The sequence below is a fragment of the Heliangelus exortis genome, chromosome 1, assembly GCF_036169615.1.
Source record: "Heliangelus exortis chromosome 1, bHelExo1.hap1, whole genome shotgun sequence".
Classification (NCBI taxonomy): domain Eukaryota; kingdom Metazoa; phylum Chordata; class Aves; order Apodiformes; family Trochilidae; genus Heliangelus; species Heliangelus exortis.
This window is the reverse complement of record NC_092422.1, coordinates 159,759,773-159,781,402: the sequence shown is the minus strand read 5'-3', so window position 1 is coordinate 159,781,402 and position 21,630 is coordinate 159,759,773. Positions and strand designations below refer to the sequence as shown.

General features: G+C 45.6%; 2 long non-coding RNA genes across 2 annotated transcripts in view; one reads left to right on the top strand and one right to left on the bottom strand.

Annotated features, from left to right (window-relative positions):
• The window catches only part of LOC139791294 (uncharacterized), a 35,032-nt gene extending 13,600 nt beyond the window's left edge, over window positions 1-21,432 (bottom strand). Inside the window, exons 1-2 of the long non-coding RNA XR_011723871.1 lie at window positions 19,324-21,432; window positions 17,923-18,068 (exon numbers count right to left, since the gene is read on the bottom strand). This is a non-coding gene — a long non-coding RNA (uncharacterized lncRNA). The remainder of the gene's footprint in view (window positions 1-17,922; window positions 18,069-19,323) is intronic.
• LOC139791292 (uncharacterized) lies at window positions 11,426-17,294 on the top strand. The gene is made up of 3 exons (XR_011723870.1): window positions 11,426-11,664; window positions 12,750-12,943; window positions 14,771-17,294. It is a non-coding gene; the product is annotated as an uncharacterized lncRNA (long non-coding RNA).
• Window positions 21,433-21,630: the final 198 nt, after the last annotated feature.

The following is a 21,630-nucleotide window of genomic DNA, read 5'->3' as shown; positions in this document are numbered from 1 at the left end:
TGGAGATGAGAACCTTGTCTGCCTCAGTGGTTGGCAAGTCCTCTTGCCCAAATGTCTTTCTTCACTCCACCCTTCATAAATACTTTTTTCTTTTTTTTTTTCCCCCAAAGGGAATAAGGCGAGACACACAGACACACAGGTTGGTTTGTTTGTTTTTTGAAAAAGCCCTCTTACTTCCCTCAATTTACAGATAAAAATAAAGAGAGACAAACATGATCTAGGACATCAAACTTTGTAAGGGATCTTCTTGCTCCCAAGCACTCCTTCAGCTAAGCCTGAATGAAATCACAAAGCAGACTTCCCCTTCATGCACACAACGCTGTTTATAAAAATCCTCTTCCCTAGGAGCTCCTGAGGGCAGCAGCAGAAACAGTGATAATAGGCCAACCACCCTCTTCCCCTTCCTAATATTTTTTGTGTGCTCCTCCCATTCTTCCCCCCTTCCTTCAAAGACAACTGTGGTGTTGTTGAAAAGCAGTGGCTTTGCTGCTCCCCTCCCATCTCTCCAGACGTGGTTCTGCCTGCTGAGCTGCTGCTATCAATCCTCTCTTTCCAGCTGCAAGCCTTGTGAGTCAGATTCTCCACAAAAACCCTTGGCTCAGCATCGTAAGAAGGAGGGATTAAAAATCATGAAAAATGAGCTTGTAACAGCCCTTTTTATAAATCTCTAACGGAGGGTCATTTGAGATGGTCAGACCCCCTGCCCTCCCCTTCTCTCCCCCCTTTCCCCTTCTCTGATCCTCCTGTTATTCTTGGCTGCAAACTGCTGGGCATCCCATCCCGGGCCGTTGGATCAGGAGAGGATATCCCATTCAAAAGCCCAATTCCCATCATGGCCTTTTCCTGCTGGAAGCAGTTGTAAAATTTCCTTTTTTTTTTTTTTCACTTTCCTTGGTACAGTTTTCCTGACCTACATATTAGAGCATGGTGTGACTTATGCTCTATCACTGACCTACATTTTCAAACTAAAAAATAAAAACTCCATGAAGACATGCTAGTAGATGTGTATGGGAAGCAGAAACCCAGCCCTGTGGGGAAGTCTCCAAGCACTTGCCCAAAAGTGAGGCTGATTAAGCAGCTTCTTTTTATTCTCCCCCATCCCTTCACCCCAGCTGTTTCTACTTAAGAACCAAAACAAAACACAGATCTCTTGCTAATTCAATTTCAGATTTTGAACGAATCACTGGAATTGCTTTAGACTGTTCCCCTTTACTCATCACCCACCTAAAAGGGGAGGACCAGCAACCCAAAAGCGATTTGAGCTCCTGCCAGCTCCTGGGAATTAGGAGCCAGGCTGCTTCCAGGATCCAAACCCATGTGAGGTGGCAGAGCCACCTAAAAGGCATCACTGGAGGCAACACTACCTGCTGGGCCAATGCCTCCAGTCCCATGGGTGGTGGGGAGGGCAGTTTGCAGATAAGATGGAGACAGATGCAATTCCTGCAGAGGGGACACCGGGAGTGATCTGCCTGGGCTGAAGGTGATGGACACAGAGGAAGAAAGGGGACAGCTAGAGAAAAACAGTCCTGCCCTCAGCCCCACACCATCCTTTGGGATCACCTTTCTTGCCCTCCCGGCTGTCCTCCTGGAAGCCCACAAGTGCAGAGATCTCCCCATCCCATCTCCTCTCAGTGTGAGCCCCATGTTTCTGACTCCTTCACACACTTTTCCTGGACAAATCAGGTTTAATATAGCTAAAACCAAATGTCTTTTCCTTCCTCCCAAACCTGTTTTCCTCTGCTCTCCATTGCAGCTGAGCACCCTAACCCTCTTTCTGTAGTGCAAACCCATGTTCTGGGAGGTAACAGATTATTCATCCCTGCTTCTCCTCCGTTTATCAAAAGTCTTTTTCTATAGCAGATATAAAATTCAGCTTTGTCCTCGTTGTTGCATCAGCAGAAATGCTGAATAGACCTCAGACAAAATTAAGCTGTGAAATGGTAAGCATAGGTCAGCCCTGTAGCACAGAAAAGTTACCAGACATTATGAAACAATCTGATTCACTGAATGAGATGGCCTTATTTCCAGAAGAAATTTTATATTCTCAGAATCAGGAATGAAGAGGAAAGTAGTTTGTGCATCTGTCCACTGCACTCTCCCCTCTTTTTGCACATGAGCAAATCCCACTGTGCGACATAAAAAAGTCAGTTCCTGTGATTTCAAACCTCCTCAGCACTTCTTAAAGTCATGAACCCAACCATGGCTGTGCAGCTGGCAATGCCAAAACCCCCACTGTCTTCTGTCACCCATCAGGTAACTCTAAAGCAGCATGTGGTACACTCTGGCTTCAGCTGCAATGGCCTCATGGAGGGCAAAGCTGTTGGTACCACGTATGATGACGAGTGCCTGAGCACAGGTGTGCACAACTGTTTTCTCTTTGATGGGATTTTTAGCAGCAATCACTACTGTACAAAATCTGCTCTCTTTTCCAAGTCCATGAAAACTGTCCCTGGATTTCAGTGGGAAAGAGTTATGCCTTTCTCTTTTTTTGGCCAGAAGGTCAACAGATGCAAAAGTGTTCAACTCAATGGACTTCCACAAAGGAAAGATTGTTTCTGCTGGCTGAACATCTGTACCTGGGGTTCTGCAAATCACTTTCCTCTTATCCTTAAAGCTACTTCTAAGTACCAATGTGCTACAATAGTACACAATAGTATCATTTAATATGATCCTTATAGTAGCCTTCCAGTATCTGAAGGGGGCTTACAAGAAAGCTGGCAATGGACTTTTTATGATGTCAGGTAGTGACGGGACATGGGGAAATGGTTTCAAACTAGAGGAGGGTACATTTAGATTAGATATTAGCAAGAAGTTCTTCACCATGATGGTGGTAAAATACTGGAGCAGGTTGCCCAGAAACGTGGTGGAAGCCCCATCCTTGGGAGTTATTAAAGCCAGGCTGGACAGGGCGCTGAGCAACCTGATCTAGTGGGAGGTGTCCCTGCCCATGGCAGGGGGGTTGGAATGATGATCTTAAAGGACTCTTCCAACTCTGGAAGTTCTATGATTCTATGATACTAAATACAATTCTAGCCTGAAAACAGCTGTTAGTAAGAAGTTAGCTTTCTTTACAGACTTTGAAATTGTATTCCTTCTTTTCCCAAAGCATCACATCATAAACGTTTTACCACTGGGTCACATAAAGGCTTTACGTGACCTAATTGTATCCCTAATGGATGATATAATAATTGGGGCTTAGAGACAGAATAGGTAGGGGCTCCTCACTGCTTTGTAGATCCTGGCCATGAGTTCCCATTGTGTTGTTCCAGCCCGGCTGGATAGGATGGGCCTACAGGCTTCAGGGATGTGGAAGTAGCTGTGAACAGGGTCTCTTGAGTGAACCCAGCAGCAGGGCAGCAACCTCTAGGCTTTCCACAGGAAAAGAGGCTCCCAAATGCCCCTGGCTCCAGTGGGAGTCACCACCATGTAGCATCCTGCAGGACACAGATACTGTCCCAGCCCCAGAGCAATCAGAACATGAGCAGCTCGCCTGTATTTACAGATGCAATGATCTCTTCAAAGTCAGGTGGACAACCCATGTACTCCAATCAATGTATTTGTAGAAATGCTCTCTGCAAGGCTGGGCCTTTGCTAGATGTGATGGGGGAGAGAGGCAGCTGGGGCACCAGAGCTTTTTGAGCTAAATACCACGGCATGATGGTGGGCACCCATCCTCAGGGAGCCATCTTGGCAAAGCCAGCAGAGCTTTTTATCTTGACTGATTTTGTGTTTGGGTTCATACAGGCCTCTGGAGATCCAGGTGATTTCTGTTCACAGGCATATTCATATCCCAGTTTCAAATGCACACACAGAGTAATCTGGGTCAAAGTCTTGTCCTGTGTTGGAGAAGAGGAGATGAGGGGACCCAGCAGAGGTTCAGCATCACTGATCACAGGTGAGGAAGCAGTTAATTATGAGGAGGATCTGGACCTGGCACCGGGCATGGTTATGTAGGCTGCCTCTCCAGCAAGCTGGGTGCTGCCACAGGCTTGCCTGCTCTGCTCAGCATAAGGTGGGCAGGGGCCAGGCACAGATCCCTGTCTGCCTGGGCCAGGACAGTGCCTCCAAAGCACTCTGGCACCTGCAGCAGCCTGAGACAAACTCCCCTGGGCCAGGTAAGGGGGAAATTTTGCACGACCAAGCAAGGGAGCCTGTTCTTGGGCTGTTAGCAGAAGTGGAAAGTATTCAAGCCCATACCAGGAGATATCCTCAGTGCCTGCAGGGCACTGGGAGGGACTCCAGGAACCAGAGGCACAGCCAACCACAGGAGAGCCAGGACTGGGCAAAGCCAGGTGTGCAGGGATACATAAAACTTTTTAAAAAGCAAACAAACAAAACAAAAAACCAAAACAGAAACAAAAACCAAAACAAAAAAGCAGGAAAAAAAACAAAACCAAAACAACAAAAACTCCCAACTAAACTAAATAAAAAAGACAGCCCACAAACAAACTTATTGAATTGGCATTTTGAATTACCTCTCCTTCCACCCCCGCCTTATCTAGTCTCAGACTTTGGGCAAAAAGGAGATAATTTTTTGCACAATGTTGAGAGATGGATTTCAGAGCCCAACACAAGATACTGAGTGGGCTCAAATTGCTAAGCAGTCAACTCAAAGGAGGAGAAAGGAATTCTTCAACAGTAAAAAAGCTGTGCTGTGGCCATGGTTGGTTTTCCTTCCTGGGATTATTTCTAATGAGAAATCTATGAGGGCTGGGAGTCTTTTATGCCTTCTGTCCTTACATTACACCAAGCAGGCAGGTCTCCTGCTGAGACACGCTCCTCTGCCATTCATTTCCTGCACCAGCTACATAAATCCCTGCATGATCTCAAGTGTTTAATGGGGAATTTCCTGGTGAGTACTTTGTGGTGCCATCGTTTAGCAGGGTGAGGAGGCAAGTATTGATGCTTTTCTTCTTTTCCCCTTACTAAGCCTTACTGGCTTATTTTAAGAGACAATGAGCAGTATCGTCCCAAAAATATTGTCCCCACTCATTCATATGGGCAATGAGAGGGCATGGTGGGGCTGAAGAGGAGCTACCATGGTGTCAGGGTGAGTTTGAAGGGAAACATCTTCTCAGTGGAGCCACCCTCCTCCAATCATAAAAAGCATGAGTCACCCAAAGAGAGGATTATGGCAAGGGTTGAGCCTCTTTACAATTTTTTTCCCTAAATAAAAACATGAAACAAGGAAACCATGGTTATACCAAGCCTAGGTGAGCTGCAAATATCCAGGGAGGGGGGAATGAAAAAAAGAGAAGGATACATACACCCCATCAGTGGTCTGCAGGGATTTCATGAGCTAACACCAGGCCAAACAAGCTGTCCCAGGGGCACAGTGCAGTGTGTACACAGCTTTATGGCTTCCATACCCCAAACACAGCCAAGCTAGTGCAAGAGGAGCACAGGCCTCAAGAGAGATGCTACAGACAAGACTTGTCTCCCCTAACCCACTGCTACCTCTTGAACTGGCTGAGCAAGCAGCACCAGGTCTTAGCTCCCTCCTCTCTGCTCACCCACTCCTGCCCAACTTACACCCTGCTGCCACAATGGGGTGGCACCACCTGGCCAGACCTTGGAGACTGAAGAGGGGCCAGTGGGTATAAAATGTAGGAGAAAATGAGGGAGGATGCAGAGAGGGGAGAAAAGCATTGGCAGTGCAGTGGGCATCCCTGAAAATTTGTGATGGTGCTAACCAGCAGCATGGATAACCTGTTGCAAGATAATCAAAACCCAATAGCAAATTTTGCCAATCAGAGATTTATTCCCTCCTTTTGCTGCTTACTTTGAAATCCCAGCACTTTAAGTATGGTGTTTGTGAAGCCAAGATCAGATCCCAACCAGACAGGAGGGTTGTAAGATGCACATAAGGAATGACAGAGAAACAGAGGCACAGAATACCTTTGCTTAAAAAGAAAAAGTAGGATCACAACAGCAACAAGACCAACCCCCACACACAAACACACACACAACACACACCCCCTCCTGCTTATTTCTGGCTACAGGGTTCAACTGCTGTGCTGTTAAACTCAAGTGAGAGTCAACTACGGAAGGAAGGATGCTGTGAATCTTCTTTTTTCACTTGACCCCAGACCTGTGCACCCCATAAACTGCAGATTTATGCCCCAGCACCTCTCTGGAAGTCTCAAGTCTGGAAGTTTCTTGTGGGAAACCAAACCACCTCCAAGGGCCATGCCAGACTCAGACGTGAGCTGATCACCTTGTGGGATGGCCACAGCACTAATAATAGTAATAACCAGAATAGCCTAATATCACAGCAAGTGCAAACAAGACCTTATATGGTTAAGGATCTCCAGCTGCTTCAAGCTTCCAAGTCAGGACTACCAAAAGGAGCCTAAGTGAGTTGGATACCCAGACTCTACTGAGCCAGGGACTACCAAGCCCCTGATTTGCCCAGCCCAACCTTCCCTGATGCACAAAGCTTGATATTTCTAATGACTATCCACCTGTAGAGCTCTGGAATCAGCCCTCTGGAGAATGAACAAGTATCTGAGCAGATTTTAAGACCTACTCTGGGGCTGGGTATCTGTATCCTATCACATCTTCTTGTTCAGCAAAGTAGCCACCTATTGTTTGAGAGGAAAACAGGAAAGAGAAAAGAAGGTTTTTGTCAACAATGTCATGTCAAGCCCAAACTCCTAAGACAGAGTAAATGCAGAATAGCATCTTCCACAGTATCATGCAGAAGGCCTAATGAGGAGCCCTTTGGAAGAGAGATGAAAAATTCAGTTTAGATACACCCTGGATTTTCCAAAGAGCCTCAGGGGATCTCTAGGGTTTTATCCTGCCCCTATGGATTTGCTACAAATAACAGGGTGTTTGGCATCAGGTGCCCCCACAAGAAACAAGGAGAGCTTCTTTAAACTTAGAGGGCTAGGGACCAGAAATCTAAATCTGTTTCTTGATCCCCTAACAGCAAGTGCCCCAAATTTCCATAAGTGCTGGGCAGCCGTGGCTCACACTGAAGAGCCAAGACAGAGTGCTATGCAGTCAGCCAGGAAATGAAACGAGCCACAAACTTGGAAGCCCAAATGACCCATTTTTTTATAAACCATGGTTTCCTGACCTGGTTGTTCATGACTGCAAAAAATTCAAGTGTGGATCCAGAGCCTGCATCTTAAAAAAAATACAGGCTGGAAAATTGACCATGAGAATGTGAACAGAGAGGGCTGAGGCCTTTTTTTTTTTTTTTTTTTTTTTTCCTAGATGACTAATGAAAAGCTTTCAGGACACTGAGGGAAAGGACTAAAAAAAACCAACTATGACATGTGACGCAGCAGTCACATTGCACAAAACTGATGCATAGCAGTAACCCACAATTCTCCTTTACAGGATGGGAGGGAGCAGGTGGCAAATGAGCCAATGTTTTGAGGCTGTAAAGGCTCTCAAGTGGAGAAACAGCCATCAGGCTCCAAGAATGTCAGCAACCTCAAGCCTTAGTTCAGCAAAGCACCGAGAGGGTGAGGTCTCTTGCCTGTAGGCTACTGAAGCAAATGTTTAAGATCCCCAGGATAGGTAAACCTGACATTGCCTTGTTTTGACTGTAAAGAAGCCTCCTGCGTTAGACGCAGAAGTGGTGAAAATATTGGATTTTCTTCTTCCACCTCCATCCCCACCCTGTAACCTGTAAAAAATTTGGGAGCCACATATAAAGTCTCAGTACTTTGGTATGCTTTAAAATAACATGAAGACTAGCAAAAAACTGAACTAATGAGAAATGAGAGAAAGGCTTGTTTCAATTCAAATAAGGGAGAAATTACAATATGATTTCTGGGAGGATCAAAGGAGTATTTATGTCAACCCTATGATAAAAAATGTGCACTTGGAAGCTTTTTGGGAAGCCCTTGTTAGTCAGCCTTGGCTGGTTTGATTAATGTTTTTCCAGATACGCCCCTTAACAGAGTGCTTGCTGTTTTATCAGTCAATACAGAAGTAAAACGTGCCTTCACAGACACAGGGCTGACCACACAAAGAAACAACTGGAAACACTCAGTTGCACTTGGCTGGTGCTCGACTATCTGCACTACAGACCTCTCAAGAGTCTTCTTCAATACTCAGGGCCTCCCAAGTACTTCAGTCTGCCATGTCCAGCTATGGGAAAAGAGGGAGGAGAAGACAAGCTGGTGTAATAGGCCATTCTGCAGAGAGAGGCTGCAAACTAAATAAAATAAAGGAGAGGAGTGTGCAAAGAGGAGGGAACTTCAGGAACCAAAGGATTACTGACTGGTTGAGATTGGAAGGGAACTCTGGAAAGCTGATCCTAGTCCCTTGCTCAAGCAGGGCCACCAAGCTGCCCAGGATCATGTCCAGATGGATTCTGAGTATCTCCAAGAGAGCAGACTCTACAACTCCTCTGGGCAACCCAGGCCAATGCTCAGTCATCCTCACTGTAAAGCAGAGTTTCCGTATGTTCAGGTGGACCTTCCTGCATTCCCCCTCTGGAATGGGATGAAACCAGGCTCTTCTTTGTGCCTTTCCTTCAGTTGTTTATATAAACACTGCTAAGATCCACCTTGAGCTTTCTTAGTCTAAACTGTGCCAGCTCCCTCAGCCTTCCCTCACAGGAGAGATGCTTCAGTGCCCCCATCATTTCAGTGGCCCTTTGCTGGACTCTCCCCAGCATGTCCATTTCTTGTACTGGGGAGCCCAGAACTAGACACAGCACCCCAGGGGTGGCCTCACCAGGGCTGAATAAAGGGAATCACTTCTCTTAACCTGCTGACAGCAATTCTAATACAGGCCAGGATACCACTGGCTTTCTTAGTGCTGGCTCATGTTCAACTTGCCCACCAGGACTCCTAGGTCCTTTTTTTCAAAGCTGCTTTCCATCTGTGCAGCCCCCAACACATGCTGGCACATGAGGTTGTTCCTCTCCAGGTGCAGGACTTTGCACTTCCCCTTTTTGAACTTCAAGAGGTTCCTGCCAGATCACTTCTTCAGAATGTCCAGGGCTCTCTGGATGGCAGCACCACCCTCTGCCTTATGTATACCCTGTTCCTCCCAGTCTGCTGTCATCTGCAAACTTGTTGAGGGTACACTGTGCCTCATCACCCTGATCATTAACTATGTTGGGCAGTATTGAGCCCAGTCCAACCCAGTTGGATTCCTGGGTTACTCCACTGGTTACTGGCCTCCAAATAGATTTCTTGACCACCACCCTATGTGCCCATCCATTTAGCCAGTTTTCAATCCACTTCACTGTCTGCTAATCCAGCCCACACTTCCAACAGGATGAGGATCTTAGGGAAGGCAGTGTCAAAAGCCTTCCTGAAGTCAAGTTAGTTCAAATGCAAAGAGAGGAACACCTGCAAGTACCGATAAACACCTCAGTTGTGAGTTGTAGCACCTCAGCCACTGTCAGGCAGATCCCTTCACAGGATGCATGGATAATCACTGGTCCCAGCAATCCATGTTTATGGGTTCACACACACATGGTATGTCATTAGGGTCACAGCAGATGCTGTAAAGGGTGGTGCAACAGGAGAGAACCTGCAGAACCTGCTGAACTTTCTGAGATGCACTCTGAGCTGTGAAGTGTGAGATGAGAACCAGCTACAGAAGTCAATGCACAGTGTCAGTGCACAAGGACAAGACACATTGTGGAAAGCAATGTTAAGCAGTAGATATGTAAACACCATGGCTGACAAAGTTAAGAGGTGACTGACAGTCTGAAGTAGAAAGTAGGGTAGGGTGGGGCAAAACCATACCAGCTCATCAGCAAGTCTGATGCCCAGGACAATTCTGTCACCTCAGCTAAGCATCAGGTGTCCCTGCACTACAGCCAGATGGGACACACTGCCCTTGGGTTTCACAGAGCCTTGTCAGCAGGAGAGAATCAGTAACTCTGGCTCCCTTCCAGGTTTCAGGGGTCTATGTTCCTTGGACAGACACTTCCTGCTAACTATTGCAGATGAGCCCTTTCCTGCACCATCCTGTTTTATATCTTCCATATTTCTGTTTCCCTGTTCCACACCTTTTTTTTTCCCCAGTTAGCTAAGGCACACCCCTCATCTCTCCATTTCCCAGCAAGGCACCCAGATCTTCTGTCTCCACTTCCACACTCCTGTTGTGCTCCTGCTTTCATCGGTCCTTCTCCAGTCAGCCTTCTTCCCCACTCAGGGCATCAGTCATCCTTCCACTGACTCAGCTTCATTTTCCACAACCTGCTTATATTCACCTCTGTGACCCCTTCATGCTGCTCAACCCACGCTCTGACAGCACACCACTGATGTGCAAAACCCAGATCCCACACACAAAGCTGTGGGTGGCTCCTTGCCTATCCCTCAGCGTCCATCTCTTGGCAGGGATTGCCACCACCACACGCCAAGGAGGAAACCCCAGAGCATGCACTGTGTAGTGATGGAGCTGCAGCCATGAGAGGATTATGGAGAGCTCTAAGACCATGACAAGATGCAGGCTTAGAGGTGGGCTGTGTGTCCATCCCAACCTGGGATGTTGGGAATGGAATGGTCAGAGCTGGAGCAGCTGTGGTGGCAGAGATGCAGTGCTCACACAGCAGAGGCAATGTACCACGCAGCACTAAAAATATCAAACCCACAAAAAACTTTACACTCAGACATTCCCTCACCCTCCCCACAAATCAGTCAAGTGCATCAGGAGACAATAGCTACCATGACCCCTGCTCCCTTCTCCCACCTTTTTTTCTGCACCCTTTACTTCTGTAACAACTACAGCCTGACTTCCCTTCCTCTGCAAGAGAAGGTGCATTATTCACCCAGCAAAGGATAAATTAAGACTGTCAGAGAAATACTCTGCCCTCAGTGCCCCTGGCAAAGCATGACAACATCCCAATATAGTAATTAATTAGCAAACTTTCACACTCTGAACTCTGGAATTTGCATAGCTTTCTGATTCTGGGAAGGCAGGATTTTAGCAATGCCCAAACCATCTGTCTTTTGTCTTCAGAGGAATTTATCCCTGTTTTCAGAATCCAGCAGGGAAACAGGGCCTGTTTAGCATTCTCACCTAGTTACAGTCAGTACGCTGTGTGCTGCTACTGGAAATAAATATGTGCCTCTTGCCTAGACTTCAGAAAAGATGCTGCATGCCAGGTTTTTTTGTTGGCTTTTTTTTTTTTTTTAATTTTGTTTTGTTTTTTAAAATATTCAGTTGAAATACGTGATTACTTCAAATCCAGGGGATGTTTTCTGTAGACTTCCTTACTTGGTAAATAATGCTACATCTGCCTTGTTTATTTGTTGAGAGAAATGGCAACAATGGTTTAAACGTTTAATCCAGAGGGAAGCAGGAAGTTTCAGAATCACACCTAAATCTAATCTCCCTCTGCATCATGTTTTTTCCTCTGTGCTGCCTGACACGCAGGGAGTGCTCTCACATTAGAGACTTTCCTGACAGATAGGTTAGACAGGAGTACAGGAACCGCAGCCCGGTGGAAAGGATTTGGGATTGGATACCAGAGAACTGAGTCAGCCCATTCCTGGCCTGAGCATGCCACTTCAAGTAAACCTCTTGTCTTGGCTGCCTCTCAGCTTCCTCATACAAGCAAAATGTGGATAACAGTCTTCCCTGCTCTTAGCTAGGAGCATGAAGATATAGGAATGAAAAAAGCATCTCCTGGATAGTGACCCACCACTGTAGGAACAAGGAACACCACAGTCCTCTGCAGTAAGAAATTCACAAACTTTGAGAGGAAAGATGGGACCCAGCTCAGTCCCTGGGGGAATGCAGCCAATTCAGGGATGAGGAGAGAGCAAGAAAAGGAAGGAGAACAGAGAGTACAGAGTTGGAGACAAGTGGAAGAGGACATGCCATGATAACAGGCATTGAGACACTGTGGCTTTTCATAAAAACACGGGTTAATGGGGAAGAATTAACTGGGGACCAAGAACCATAGAGGGAAGAAAAGAAGGGAAGGGACCTTGGCTACTCAGGCCAACTTGGGATTGGTTTTGTTAGTGAATTTTTTCATTCTTTGCCCTGTTTGGTTTTAAAAAATCCTGTCCAATTTCCCCTGGGAAACTAGTCAACAATATAACAGCTGACAGAACATCTTTCCTGAAACTGAGACTAAACTTTCTTTTTGTATATCCTATATCCCAGTCCTTGGCTCCTCATTACTCAGTATGTGCCATGTGAAATACTCCCTGCTTTGCCTCTGTCTTAATACACTTGAAACGCTAGCAGGCTACTCTAACCTCCCCTTCCTCCCTTCTCCCACCCATCATCTTTTAACCAAATGCTGATGATGTCATTTTGTATCCATCTCTTCTGCTCAGTCAGACAGGGAGCTCAGGGACAACACTGACAAAAGCATCAGTATGGTATTTCCATCACATACCCATGCTAATAAACCAATGCCACTTCCACTGCCAGGATGCTTTCAAGCCTGAACAGCTAGCTGCATGTTATGATTTTTTTTCCTCCTAGGGGAAAAATTGGCTTATGCTGCTCTCTCTTTCTTCAGAGCAGCTATAACCAGCCCGTAACATCCAGACACACCATAAGAATGAAAAGGCAGCAGACAGTATCTTTGCTCACTCATTTTGAACCTCCTACCTAGCACCTAGACAAAAAGCTCCAGCATTTTCTGGGGGTTAGTTTAGCACTCATACTTCTGTGCCTGTTTTTAATCTTCCTTGACACTTCTGCAGCAACGCACATGCCCCCAAGATTTAACTTGTCCCAGCTGAGCTGTTTCAGAGTGCATGATGTGAAAACAGGATAAAAAAATCTGCCATCTCCCTTGACAGTACAGGCTTGCTTCAGCCCCTGATGAAAGCAAAAGCTGTATGAAGAGATGTCCAGCCAACTGACTAACTGCTTCAGCTGGGAACCAGCCAGAACTAGGAGTAAACATTTGGGCTGGAGGCTAGAAAATCTACCCTGGGAAGGATGTTACAGGCTATTATCTGGGCTATTGCCCCTGGTGTTCAGGAGAAATGAGGTAAGTAACTGAAACGGGGAAACTGAAGTAAAATTAAAGAAGTCCCAAGAAAGGTCCTAATCTGAATACTGTTATGTTTGGCTCCTGACTCTCTTCTTCTCTTTCAATGTGTCAGGCAATGGGTTAAGGAATGGGAAACTGATCCTGAGAGCTCTTTTTGCAGATGAAGCCATTAGGGTGTTTTTTCTTCTGTACGGCTTAAGCATTCGTCTTCCCTCCTTCTCAGAGGGAAAAGGAGAGCTCATGCCCTGGTCAGCCTTTGCCAAGCTCCTCTCTTCCCTCTGCTCTTGTATGCTCTGCCCTCCTCAGAGGGAGAGAGAAAGAGAGCAGGAGAAAGACAGCTCATTTCCAAACACTTGTTTCATTCAAATGGCTTTATTTTTGGTAACACTACACCAAGGGTGCAAGCAGCTCGAGTGGTGGATGGCGCTAAAACTCTGTCCTGGGCATGTTACCAGCTGGAAAGATAACACAGGACACCAGCCCACCGGGGAGACAGCAACGTCGGCACTGCAACATCAGGGCAGACCAGTGCTTCATCCAACCTAGTGTCCTGTCTCAGACAGTGACCAGCACCAGATGCTCCCGAGAAAGACATAAAAACACCCACTGACCACCTGATTGCATGACACTACACAAGGAGGAAAGCTCTTTCACCTGCTGGCCACCAGGCACCACACTGGGGCACACATACTTCAAGCCCTTGTGATCTCCCTCTAGCCAGCGTAGCCAGAGATGCAGCTTGGTGACCAAGAGCAGGCCTGCCCTGGCCCCATGTGTGAACACAATTTCTGGGAAAGGGCCAAAATTGAGCAGAGGCTCTGCCAATGACATTGGTACTGTCCTCAATGGGAGCCCTGATGAATCCTGTCTTCAAAGATCTGACAGAGCTGGGACTGCTTTGATGGCAGGGATGTTACAGAAGTCTTTGGTCTTCTGACTGATCAAATATGGGTGCCTTCACTCAGAAAAAAAAAAAATCACAAAAAAACCCCAAAACGAAAACCTGAAGCTCTGCACTGTTAGCTCCCTCACTATTAGGCCTCAGGTGATGCTAGTTTCAAGCTGGTACCTGTGGTCCCCAGCTGAAGGCACCACAGAGACTACCACATTGGAAAGGTTGGTCTGTTGTGTTGGATCCCTTCACTCTCTTGCAGTCCCTAGTTTGTATGAAACAGCAAGTCACCTCTTCATCATGTATTTCTTCCCCTCCAGTCCCTTTTATGCTGACCCATCCCACCCACACCAGCTTTGGGGAGTTCAGTTTCATTCCCAAGTCACTCAGAAGCCTAATTCAAGTCATGGTGCATGATGGAGTGCAGTACAGCCTCTAAACTACAGCCTTTCTTGGGTTTCAGCTGCATCCTGTCTTTACATGGCATATTTCACTCCATCCCACATAGTCTACAGCCCTTTTAGCCGACACTCAATACATGAGAATTTCTATGTCTACTCTGCTAAAATATGACCAGCTATTAGCTGCAGACATGGCAAACAGAGGTGTGAACAGAGCTACAAATATAGTCCAACAATTCTGAACCCAGACCCCTTGCTGGAGGAGACATTATATTTTTAACAAATGTTTTCAACAGTGTAATGAATGCTGCTCCTTGCCTTTTTGGCACCATGTGTAGTAAGTAGGAAAACACATAATTACTGGATAACAACTGCAATGAGAACATTTCCCAGAGTTTTAGGTCAGAGGAGAGGCTGGAGTAGGCTCGCTTCAGCACTCCATGTCAGGTTCATTTCTTCCTCAGGAAGCTGCACTGTGCTTAAAAACTCAAGTTGCTCTCTGTAGTTCTCTGTTTTCTCTCTTTCAGACAGCCATGAAAGACCTCCTGTGCCAAGCCACCCTGCACAAGCCCAGCTGCAAGACAGGGTCCACCACCTCAGGTCTGCACTGCACCTGCTAACAGGGATGCTCACTTAAAGCCCATGCAAGGCTCTCTCATGTCAGCCTGCCATGGAGTCCTGCCTGAGTCAATGTCTTTCCAGAGGCAAGTTGCAGCCCAGCACAGCTTCCTCTTGATGAGTCAACTTCTCCCCCCAAGGGTACTGGCAGCATGCACACCAAGCACCCTTATCACCAAGAGCTTAAAACCTCATTTGCAGAATTAGTGCTGGCCTAAATTGCCTTAAGCAGCATCTTAATTATTATTTAACTGAAAAATTATGTATCTGTTGAGACTGCCAAAAGAAATATTCTGATTAACGTTCAGATAAGCTTTCTTCTGCTATTAATGGTAACCATTCAATCAAGCATGCTTTGGTCTTACAAATCCACAGCCACAGTTGAACAGCTTCATTTTGCTTTGAATGAAGCATGTGCAGCCCACCTTTACTGCTAAGAGAACAGAGGTGGAGAGACATGGGCAACATCTACATCTCTCTAGAACTACTTCAAAGGAAGCTGTAGCAAGGTGGTTGTTGGTCTCACCTTGTTGTTCCAGGTAACAAGGGGGGATATCCTCAAGTTGTGCAAGGGGAAGTTTAGGTTGGATATTAGATAAAATTTCTTCACTGCAAGGGTTGTCAAGCACCAAAGATGCTGGCTGGGGAAGTGGTTGAGTCACCATCCCTGAAGGTATTAAAAAAACATGTAGATAGGACATGGACAAGTGATGGACTTGGCAGTGCTAGGTTAACAGTTGGACTTGATGACCTTAAAGGTCTTTTCCAACTAAAATGACTCTGTGATTCTATCTGCATAACTATCTCTGATTGTGAGGCAAAGTGGCACACACTGCCTACACCCCCACAACACAGTGTTTGGCCCTGAATTATACTCTTAAGATCTGACTTGTTTGTTTTTCAAAGTGGGAAGTGCTGCAAATCCTGTAAATGAGAGCATGTATGGGTGTTTCAGGGTGCAAAGCCTGTTGAGGTAGAACTGAAGGACTGTGTTGCATGGAAAGCACCAAACTTCATGAGCTCCCATCCACTGTGCCAACTGGAAATGGCCCTTGGCACATGGTCCCCCAAACAACAACAGGCCACCACCTCTGCAATCTGGCCCACACTCAAGTTAACCCAGGGAGCAAGCTAACACAGTACAGAGGTGACCAGGAACAAGTGATAAATTAGCAGTTCATAACTAAGTTCATAAGAGTAAGCAGAAGACCTAGGGTGACCACATGTGTCCCCAGCAGAGAGACTTCAGCCACCTTGTGCTCCTCAGAGCTCCCAGGCCTCCCAGATAAACTTTGGAGACACTGAGATGCTCTAAATTACAGCCTATTTTTCATGGCTTCGTGCCCATTTGTACATATACCCAGGGTGGATCAGAAAGAGGAGGCACAGGGAGAAGCAACAGCCATAACATGCTGCATTTGTCACATTCTTCATCAGCTGCCATTTTTGCCTGCTCTCCAAAGTGAATGGAATTTAGCATCCACCCTGCTGTCAAACAGCTTCACAGCCTCAAAATCTGTTGGTGCCTTTGGTAGAAGGGGAAGAAATACCAACGAAAGCAATGTTTTCACAAGTTTAGTTAAAACTGGCAGCTGAATAAAGGAAAGGCACCCAAATTAAAGTACCAGTGCAGAAGGCAAATGGAGCTCAGTCATGTACTCTAATCTGGTGGCATCCAGCTGGTCAGGCAAGGCATGCATAGTTTTAGCCTCCTGTGTCTCAGCTGGCTGAGCAAGAGAGTGGGAAAAGGACTCAAATCCTTAAGCAGCAGGTTCATTGCTTCGGGTACGTGGAGGGCATTGGTTGCACTGGTGTCCATCTGAGAGGAAATTAATGGAACCCACATCCCAAAGGCTTTAGGAGAGTGGAAAAAAGGCCAAAACCAGACAATTTCAGAATCACAGAATGGCTGGGGTCAGAAGAGACATCTAGATCCAATCCCCCTGCCATGGGCAGTGACATTTTTCACCAGATCAGATTGCTCAAAGTCCCATCCAGCCTGGCCTTGAACACCACCAGAGCTGAGGAATTCACAACCTCTCTGGGCAAACTGGAATGTTGGACTCAAAACAGACAGAAGCTGTGGACCATCTCGCACTGCGAAACAAGCATGAGACAAAACCTGCCTGGAAAAATTCCCCTCCTTCTAACACTTGATGCTATTGGCCCAAAGTGACCTTTACAGCTTTGTGAAACTCTTCAGATCTCCATAATTAAGATTTACAGACACCCTGAAAGCTTTCTTTACAAAACCAATTCATACTAATTAATTTTGTCTGTATTTGCTGGGCCTGTGAGACTCTCCAGAACTCACTGGGAACATCCCACACTAGCTTCCACCTTAAATAGTGGGTTAAATTCTGGATTACAACATTGGAAGTACAAGTAAAAATAAGAGCATTTTTATGAAAGAAACAAAAATGAAAACTACAGCTGACATCATTCCCCTGTTCCCATTTTATCCTGCTCTCCTAAGGAAATAAAGCCTGAGCTGTCAGGCTGTTTATCTGGCAGTTCTCCCCTAATCACTTTCAAGCATGTGGCTCAGTATCCATCAGCTCTGAGAAGTAACAGGTCATGCCAGTGCCCAGGCATCCTTGGGTACTGCATATATTCCTGATATGTGTGTTCTTTGGTCTGACAATGGCTAAGACAGTGCATAGTCATTTATACAGTACACCTAGAAGGTAACGTCTAGATCTAGATTACCTATTGCACCTGCTGCCCCAAAAAGGAAAGAGAAGACAAGAAAAGGCTCAGGACCACCATGTTTCCATCTCCTGCTTCCCCTTTTGGCATCTCTGCATGTGAGGGAATGAAGGCAGATGGAATTACAACATATAACTCTAGAATTTCCTCTCCAGAAGTTCCTGCTTGTCACTTCATACGAAATGACCAAAAGGAAGGCATGACCAAATTTTGCTGCTCAAAGACTGAGCAACAAAATTTGATCCAGAGCAGCAGCTCAAAGCATCCCCTTCAAACATTTCACAGTCACAGACAAGCCCTCTTGTCCATGGCAAGAAGTGAACAGAAAATTCTCCCACAGCTTTGCCTCCATTTACCTGATTCTCAGCTGTCCCACCAGAGAGCACTGGGTAGAGCAGGCCAGGTTCATGATGGCACTCTCTGCCTGCCTTTCTTGTCAGAGTAGGAACTTTCCTCTCTGGCTCTCCCAAATCACAAGACCATATGGAGGTCTGCACAGCACCTGCAGAGAAACATAAGAGGGAAGGAAATGTCAATTTGGTTTGACATCTTTCACCTAGGTTCTCTTTTGCCACATCCTGCCAGCAACCCTGTCCTGGAGGGTCAGAACACTGGTGTGGTAGCATAGCACTTTGTCCCTAACTTGCAGATGGACCATCCAAGTCCTTCTCCAGCTCCTCTCCACCAGTGTAGTGTGGTGGGCAGGGTCATCATCAATCCCCTGAGCTGCCTGTGCTACACTGGCAGGGTTGGGGTGATGAGCTGACAGAGCAAACAGCCAGCTGTTTGCTGAGTGTGTTTGTCCACACTCTCTATAAGAAACCCATTCTTTCTCTGTTACTCCTGCTCTCCCAGCCCTCATCATGCTCTATCATGCAATACTGAATCCAGCTGGAACACAGGGTTGTCTCACTTTCACAGCTCTGGGCACCGCAAACTGAAATTTGGGGGCCCCAACCATTGCCCCAAAGCTGAAGCCACCTGCACCTTTACTTCTCTTCACAAAGAGCACCCACATTGACCATCCTCTTTTTCCTCCCTGCAGAGAGGGTTCTACCCACCTCCCTCCCAAAACAGAAGCTCCTAACCTTTTCTATTTACCAACTCACCATCTGACCAACCACATACTGTACTGGCTTTCCCAGCACTAGAATCTGTTACATCTGCATAAGTACTTTTGGTAATTACAGTAGCAACCTTCCTCTTCGTATTATACATAAGCTTTTTTTTTTTCCTTCAGTATTTGTTCTTGCTCTCCCTTCTCAGGGATATGTCAGCAGACAAAAGGCCATGTAACTACTCCATCTCTAATGCTGGATATTCTTGCTAAGAAATACACTTAGCTATACTTTCTATAGGCTAACTAAATTACACAGATTTCTCACTCTTCAGAAAGTAAAAGTAGTTTTGCTTCAGTAGGTGAGGAACACTGCAGATAAGAAAAATAATGGGAAACCTGTTTTCTGGGTTAGAGGGGGAGGAGAAAGTCTGGACTTTTCCTAAGCCCTCAAAATCTTACAGGGTCCAGTTTCTGTAACTGAATTTTAACTGCAGTGTAAGAGGATAAATGGAGTGTGAAAGATTGTCTAGCCCTTAATTTTTCCTGTGTTTATGTCTGGGTTTTATGTTATAGTCAATACTCCTAAGCCTATTTGAAAATTAATCTCCAGTGAACAGGTGAATAGATAATGGAGCAGTGATTCTTCTGCCTCTATTTATCTTTTCACTTATGAAGTTAATTGAAAATAGGAACTTACTCAGTAACATTTTTCCAGGCACACATTATTAGACAGCACTGGCGTCATGCAGCAATTTGTCTTTTGGTTCACTGGCACTTCATAAAGGCTACAAGTTACAGAAAATACAAGCCCTTAGTTTTGCACAGAGACCAGAACTGATATAGTAATAAATTGGCTGTCACTCCTCACATTTATCACACTTGCCTTAAGTTAACAATCCTTTCCCACCAAACCCACCATCATCCTTTTTTTTCCCTTCACTTTTTGGTCTGAACTGTCACACAATGTCCGGGAATACAAACACTGCATTTTTTATTATTATTTCATTCTCACTGTTAGGCACCAAAACAGGCAGCACAAAACTCTACACAACAAAAAAAGCTTTGTAAAGATCTACTGTGTTTGTGCTCCTGCCTTTCTTAACCTTCTTTTCCCATCCAGAACTACAAAGGCAGCATTGCATCTCAAAGTGCTGATATTGATGGACCAAAGGCTATGGAGGATACAACCAGTGCATGACTGGAGGAGAGAGACATTCATATGGACTTCTTTCTGCTGCAAACCCTACATCATCCCATTGTCCTCTCCTACTGGCAGGGAATTGTAAGGCTGTAGCTGTGTATCAAGTTGAGAGTGAGAAACATCAAAGCCTGAGTGAACTCGAATTCAGGATGGATGGCAAACTTAACCCAGAGAATATCCCTTCAGGGAGTAAAGCACTGTGAAAAGCACATTGCAAACCAAAAGCAGAACCCTGAGGATGAGGTGATGTTTAAACATGAATTGCCTTTATAATTTTATGAAACCTCAGATCGTGATTGGAAACGGCCAAAAAGATGATTCACAGCATTTGGCACAGATATATCCACGTGCCTAAGATAAGGCACATTATTATATGCAGCTATGCCAGAAACTATTGTTAATTCAAGCTGCCTTAAAAAAAAAAAAAAAAAAAAAAAAAAATCCAGTCAGATTCTGTTTCCAAACTCTGTTTCCAAAGAGTTTAATTTTCTCTGAAACAAACGGAGCCCTAAGATAAATGGCATTGCTTCTTTTATAGAAAATTATTTTACCTAGACTACCATAAAAACAAATGTTGCCACACACTTTCATAGCTTGTGATTTGACAAAGGAACAATGTCAAGGAAAAAACTGCCTAAAACATGAGGCTTGCTTAGAGGATTAAGGACAACTGAAAACCATTTTGCAAGATGTAATAGCTAGAGGTAGGTTTTCTCAGCATCTGAAATTCCCCCATTAAAGTTTGAAAAAGAGAGGTCACCTTTTGCAGCCTCAACACTCAAATCCTGGACTAGCACAGGAGCACCTGAAGTGAAAATGGAGCATTCCAATGGTGGGAGGGCTGAGGAGGGATTTCAGTCCTCCACTGGCCCCCAGAGCTTAATCTCCCACTGCACAGTCCCACTGGAGCTGCTCCCCATGCTGGGGTACAATGGTTCACCATGGGTAGGTTTGTGTGTGAGGCATGTGAGGGAGTGAAGAAATGTAAGGATACTATCAGTGGCTTGAAGGAGGGTTATATGGAAGCTGGAAAAAGCTGTGTACTCCTTTGATGACAAAGGCTCAACATTGTCCCCATACCACGTGGTTGAGCACACCAGCTTCTGCAGCAGAAGGCAGACAAGGAAATGCTGTGGCCAGTGCTACCAATGGGCTGAATCCCACACAGGGCCAGGAGGTGTCCAGGAGCATCACCAGGCTCTGCTCTGCCCCCCTCCTTGCTGCTGTGTTTGGCTGAAAGAACTGTCCTGCCCTGGGGATAGTCACAATCAACATGGAAAAACAAAATGCTGTGTCCAGTTATCCAATGGTTTCAGTGTGGGAGACAGAAAGCAAAGTTTTGATGTGGCCTCTGCACAAGTAATGCTCAGCAGTGGAAAATTAAGTACAGTGTAAATTTTATATGTTGGGAGTAGAAGGGGGAAAGGTGGAAAAAACAGCTCCAATGCCTGAATTTAACAGTCGTGTTCTCATAAAGTTAGCATTTTTATCCCTTTCTTAGCCAAAATCTTCCTTCTGATCATTACTGATATTCTTCTGCCTGGTTTGTAAATAAACTAAAGAAAACCATCACCTTCCTCAAGGTCTTCCCTGTTTTCCTGCTCTTGAACAGAGATCCCAAAAGAATAAAAACAAGCAGGCCTTTCCAATTTAGAAATGGAAACTCCCAAGATGGAGTTTCCCCAATGTTAATGAAACCCCTGCCTCCTTCTGTCTACAATAACCTGAAAAAACTAAGTAAATGATACAGGCCTTCCTTCCCACAAAGGTATTATTCAGCCTGCCCTGCAAGTCTTCTAAGAG